This window comes from Neovison vison, chromosome 4 (assembly GCF_020171115.1).
Source record: "Neovison vison isolate M4711 chromosome 4, ASM_NN_V1, whole genome shotgun sequence".
Taxonomy (NCBI): Eukaryota; Metazoa; Chordata; class Mammalia; order Carnivora; family Mustelidae; genus Neogale; species Neogale vison.
In genome coordinates, this window is record NC_058094.1 from 53,313,485 (window position 1) to 53,320,185 (window position 6,701).

Consider the following 6,701-nt stretch of genomic DNA (forward strand, 5'->3'; position numbering starts at 1 on the left):
TGGGATTATCATATTTCTAGTTTTCTTCTTTTTTTTCGAGATTGCTGTGGCTATTTGGGGGTCTTTTCTGTTTCCATACAAGTTATAGCATTATTTGTTTTAGTTCTGTGAAAAATGCTGCTGGAATTTTGATAGGGATTGCGTTGAATTTGTAGATTGCCTTGGGTAGTATGGACATTTTAACTATATTTGTTCTTACAATCCATGAGCAGGGGATATCTTTCCATTTGTTTGTGTCATCTTCAACTTCTTTCATCAATATAATTTTAGAGTTTTGGTGTTTCATAGTACAAGTCTTTCATCTCCTCGGTTACATTTATTCCTAAGCATTTTATTATTTTTGGCAAAATTAGAAATGGTATTGTTTTCTTAATTTATCTTTGTGCTACTCCATTGTTCGTATATAAAGTGCAATATATTTCTGTATATTGATTTTGTATCCTGTGACCTTACTGAATTCATTCAGTAAGTTCTAGTAAGTTCTTAAATTCAGTTCTAGTAGTTTTCTGGTGGAGCCTTTAGGGTTTACTATATATAGTATCATGTTATCTTCAAATAGTGAAAGTTTTACTTCTTCCTTACCAATTTCAAAAGACCATCCTGAATTAGTCCTTAATGGCTTAAAATGAAACAATCATTTAATCTGCTCACAAATCTTTAATCTCGGCAGAACTTAATAAAGACAGCTCGTGTCTTCTCCATGCAGTGTTATCTAGGACAGCTCACCTAAAGCTGAAGAGTCTCTCTCCACATTGGCATATTCACTGACTGGCAGTTTGGTGCTAGCTGTTGCTTCCTGTCTGCTGGGGGGCTTATCCTTCCTCATAATATGGTGGTTGGGTTCTCTGAGAAAGAGACAGGTAGTACAAACCACCATATTATCACAGCAACACTTCTGTTACACAGTCTGCTCTGTTTCTCATATGGGCTAGAGTCTGTAGGTCAGAAAATTACAGACATCAGATTCAACAGAATGTGCACCTGTTCATGGGAGGAATACTTGATAATTCTGGGGCCATGTTTTGAAACTACAAATGTGGCAATGTTTGAATTAGCATTTTTCTTATTATGAGTGCTGATGAGTATCTTTTCACAAATCTAAAGGTTGTTTATATTGCCTATTTTGAACTGTCTGTTCATCCCCTCCCTGGTCTATTTTTTTTTTTTTTAAAGATTTTATTTATTTATTTGACAGCGAGAGGCAGAAAGGCAGGCAGAGAGAGAGAGAGAGGAGGAAGCAGGCTCCCCGCTGAGCAGAGAGCCCGATGCGGGACTCGATCCCAAGACCCTGAGATCATGACCAGAGCCGAAGGCAGTGGCTTAACCCACTGAGCCACCCAGGCGCCCCCCTGGTCTATTTTTTTTTTTCATATTTTTTCTTACTTATTTCAAGGATGTTTTTATGTAAAAGGAAGGTGAGCCTTTCCTTTGTAATATGAGTTACAAGTAATTTTTCCCAGTTTATCACTTGTCTTTAATATTTGTTTATAATAGTTTACCTCATGCAGAAGTTATTTTTTAATGTGGCTGGATTTTATATTCTTGTTTTATGGTTTATGGATTTGAGTCTGTAATTAGATCTCCCTTCTTTATAGGAGTTTACTCAAGTTTTTATATTGTATTTTTATTGTTTTATTTTTTACATTTAAACACTATTCATTTGGAATAATTTATCTTAGTATATGCTTGAGGTATGTTCATTTTTCAAAATGAACCGGATAGGGGCACCTGGGGTGCTCAGCCAACTAAACATCTGCCTTCAACTCAGGTCATGATCCCAGGGTCCTGGTGAAGCCCTGAGTCTGTCTCCCTGCTCAGCAAGGAGTCTGCTTCTCCCTCTGTCCCTACCACTGCTCCCGCTCACTCTTTCTCTCTGCCTCTCAACGCCTTTTAATGTCAAAACCTCTCATTTCTTTTTACTTTCTTAAAAGCTCAGTGGTTGATGTTTTAGTCCACTGTAATGCGACAGTGAACACTATTTAATTTTTCTTGATGTCAATGGAATGCTTCTTGAGTTTTTCCATAAAATATGCTGCCAGCTCAGTGTTTTTTGGGGGGGATTATTAATGATGATCATATGCTGTTTCCCCTTGAATCTATCAAATGATGACTTAACAGTTTATAATATTGAATATTATATTTGTTTCATAAAATGTACTTAGGGACTTTTTTCCCCTATGATCTAAAACCATTTAAATAACATTGAATTACATGCTCTCTAAAGATTTTGTGGAATTCCCCTGGGAAAACATTTGAAGGAACAGAAGCAACTTTGTATGTTTTCTATTTCTTCATTGGAAATCTGTCTGCTAATTTTTTTCAATCTTTTTGATGAATTGTGGTATATTTTTCAGAATTTATTTAGGGTTTCAAAATTATTTGTATAAAAATTTTAATGATTCTTTTAATTTTATCTTGCTCTGTGAATTACCTTAACATTTGTGGCCTGAGAATTTTATAAACTCACTTCCATGACCTGAAAGGTTAAATTATTCCTATTTTTATTTCCAGTTCTTGAAGGAAAATTTTCCATTAAAATATTATTCTCCTGGGCTTTATTTAATTCTTGCTACCACACTCTGCATAATAGATTTATCCGGATAATAATTCTATCCTCTTATGAATATTAAAGTCTACTTTAACTGGATTTAAGTGAAATTCTTTCCTAGAAAGGCATCTTGATGATTATATACTGAGTATTTTAACTGTTCAAATAAGGTCACAAGCTCCTCATAATCTCTCCTTAAGAGGGCATGAAACATAGCTTACGTTATAAACAATATTTTTAAGGATTTTATTTAAGAAATTTTAAAGGATTTTACTGAACTTGAAAGACTACCAATAAAAGTTCATGAATTCAACCAACTTACAAGTCATCTGCTTGAATGGAAGGTCTTAGTCCATTAACTAAATAGCCCACGAAACTTGGGATTTCATATTAATCACTTAGATCTATAGTTCCCAGTGTTCATATATTTCAATAAACATTATTTTTCTACTAAACTTACATTTCTTAGGGGACAATCATCATATTTACTTGAAATATTTCTTTTCATTTACAGAGGGAAGAGAGATCTGTCTCCCTACTTTAAGAACACAGAGGCAGAAAGATTTACTCTTTCTTCTTGTCTTTTAACACGTGGCTGCTTGTTTTTTAAAAATGTAGTCAAGGGGTGCCTGGGTGGCTCAGTGGGTTAAAGCCTCTGCCTTCAGCTCAGATCATGATCCCAGTGTCCTGGCATCGAGCCCCACATCGGGCTCTATGCTTGGTGGGGAGCCTGCTTCCTCCTTTCTCTCTGCCTGCTTCTCTGCCTACTTGTGATCTCTGTCAAATAAATAAATAAAAATCTTTTTAAAAAATTAAAAAGAAATGTAGTCAATCAGTGCTCCATTCAGCAGCACATATATTAACACTGGGATGATACAGAGAAGATTAGCGTGGCCCTTGCACAAGGATGACTCCCCCCAAAATGTAGCAGTTGAGAAAATGGAGGCACTGAGAGGCTTACCATTTTTCCCTGCTACACACAGCTAGTGATGGCTGAGCTGAATCTAGAGCCCGGGTTTCTTAACTTCCTCCTTCTTAGATCTTACAGTTTAGTGGTGGAGACTGATAGGTGAGGCAAATACAAGGAAGTGGTCATGAAAACCTGAGCAGGGCCTGGAAGGCTAAGCAAACTTTGCAGGAGAATGAAGGGCTTCCCAAATACAGAGGCGACCACCAGAGCATAAGCCAGCACAGAAACACAAGCACTGCATGATCTCACTTCTATGTGCGGTCTAACGTAGTCAAATTCAGGGAAGCAGACAGTAGAATGGCTGTTGCCAGGAGGGAAAGAAATGAGGAGGTATTGGTCAGAGGGTACAAAGTTTCAGTTAGGCAAGATGAAAGAGTACTGGAGATACAACATACAGCATAGTGACCATAGTTAACAATACTATATAATACACTTGAAATTTGCTAAGAAGGTGGATCTTGAATTAAATCACACCCCCTCCCTCTGCGCACAAAATGGTTACTTTGTAGAGGGGATAGATAGGTTATTTAGCTTGATTGTGGTGATCTTTTCACAATGCATACTTGATATCAAGGCACTGAGAGACATCTGGCTGGCTCAGCTGGTAGATCATGGGACTCTTGCTTAGGGTTGTGAGTTCAAGCCTCATGTTAAATGTAGAACTTCCTTTAAAAAAAGTCAAGTTGTACACCTGAATTATTTTTAATTTTTATATGTCAAAGATACCTCATATATTTTTAAAAAGAAAGAAATTGATAGTGGATATGGCTGGAGAAGAGGGTGTGTGCCTGGAGCAGGAAGAAAAAAACAAATAAAAGAGATAGGGTAGAGATCATGAGCGTTGTTTTTTAAGTAGGCTCCGTGCCCAGCATGGAGCCCAACGCAGGGCTGGAACTCAGGACACTGAGGTCAATACCTGAGCTGATATCAAGAGTCGGATGCTTAGCCAGCTGAGTCACTCAGGCACTCCAGAGAAATGGAATTTTTTCTCCATGTAATAGGAAGATTTAGACACATCCTTCTCAGGGAATAAGCTAAAGGACTGAATCTCAGGGAGTAGAAGGGAACAAACTATATAGTGCTTGAAGTTTTTATCCTATGCATTTATTACTTTTTAGAGAGAAAAAGATTCAAACAAAAATTAGTCATTAAAACCAATGCAACAAAGAAAGATTTATCTGAGCAGCAACCCCCACAAAGGAAAAACGAAGAATCCTGTGTTTATCAGTGAGGGCAAACTCCAGTTAAAAGATTCATATTTTTTCCAACTTGAAGAGACTGCCATAGGAATGTTTCAGAGAGACAGTTTAAGTCTGAAATCCTCTGGGCTGTTTCTTCTTTTGTGTAAGGAACAGATGGAGGAAGAAGCAAGTGAGCTCAGGGAGAAACATTTCTGAGACCTGAAATAATCCATATAATTTCATAATTCCCTATTAGGCAATAATTCAAGCTCCAGAGAGAGGGAGAGAGAGAGACTCAATATCCATGATGCCATATAACCTTATTCATAAATAATAAAGACAAAAACACCTGTTAGAACAGAGTCAGTGGGAAAGAACAAGTTTAAAGGAGATAATTGAACCCATCCGCCAAGAATGTCATGTTTCTTGCATTTTTGTATATAAAGTCAATGAGTAAGCCAGCTGAGAAGGTTTTATCCAAAGTGTCTAGAAAGGTTCTGGGTCCAGGATGCTTACAATGAAACATATGTACCCCAAATCTAATTGATAACAGAGATTTTGTGATTTTTTTTCATCTATGTGTAATGGACAGACTGGATTTTAATTCTGAGTTCTCATGATGATTCTGTGGAAAAGGTTCTCAAGACAAAGTAAAATAAGCCTCCTCTACACACATCTATTGCAAAAATCAATATAACTCAACTTTTCTCTCTAAACTTAGCCACATGAAGATGGATGGCCCTTCTCTATTGAAGAATTAGCTCAACTAATTTATAATAGCTCAACAGAAATTTAACTTTAAAAACCAGTTAACGTTCATTTTTGTGTTTTTTTTCCCTATAGCACTTGCTGTCTTTTATTTTATTTTTTTTCCAATTTATTTATTTTCAGAAAAACAGTATTATTTTTTCACCACACTCAGTGCTCCATGCAAGCTGTGCCCTCTATAATACCCACCACCTGGTACCCCAACCTCCCACCCCCCCGCCACTTCAAACCCCTCAGATTGTTTTTCAGAGTCCATAGTCTCTCATGGTTCATCTCCCCTTCCAATTTACCCAAAAGCACATACCCTCCCCAATGTCCATAACCCTACCCACTTGCTGTCTTTTAAATGAGTTAAGCAAGTTGCCAGCCCGTTCTTCATGTTAATCCTTTCAAGCATTTAAGATGTGGCCAGAGCATGTACTGATATTATAAAATCATTAAGTAACAGATTTTCAGTAATTAATTACAAAGAAGGAAGGAAGGAAAAAAAGGGGGGGGGCGGAGAATGAATGAACCAGCCACAAATCCTAGAGAATGCCCTCTGTTCTTTTTTTTTTTTTTTTAATGTGTTTGTTTCTTCTTTTATTTTCCCATCCTGGTAACATTTGTTAAGAAAGTGGTAATACATTTTAAAGACTATTATGTCTTAATATCACCTTATAGTAATAACTCTTGATAAAGGCTTCCATTTCAACTTAGAAATTTAAAGGTCAGATCAATATCCACAGCAGCAAAATGACAGAGGCGCCTTTCAAAAGAACCGGGAACTACCTCTTCAGTGCTCTGGCTTAAGTTTTCTGAGCATAATGATCAGGGATAAAAAGCAATGACAGGAATCAGTATTGACTTTCTCCACGTTTTGTGGAAGATGCAGAAATGATAAAAAGTCAGCAATTATTTTTCCTTCATGGTTAAATTTTCTGTGGTCTGTTTAAGTAAATCACAGTGATTGATTTCTTCTCTCACCCAATCAAAGCAAGAAGCAGGGAAAATATTTTTAAAGTGCTCTTTTGGGAAAATATATTGAAAAGAAGCAGCTAATGGAAAGAAAATGGAACTAAATACAACCTATAATTGTTAAATATAGAAGTCCTGGTGGTCAGGTTGGTGTGTCCTCATTTGATTTTAACCCCAAAATTGATATCTTTCCCATCAAAACATGGAAAACTGAAAGTGTAGGAAATAAATGATGAAGGTAAAATTTGTTTTTGTTTTGTTTTGTATTTAAATTTAA

At 36.5% G+C, this 6,701-nt stretch overlaps 1 non-coding gene across 1 annotated transcript; it reads left to right on the forward strand.

The window, feature by feature from the left end:
- Positions 1 to 3,383: 3,383 nt before the first annotated feature.
- LOC122905739 lies at positions 3,384 to 3,490 on the forward strand. Its single transcript, XR_006384426.1, has one exon. It is a non-coding gene; the product is annotated as a U6 spliceosomal RNA (small nuclear RNA).
- The last annotated feature ends 3,211 nt before the right edge of the window (positions 3,491 to 6,701 follow it).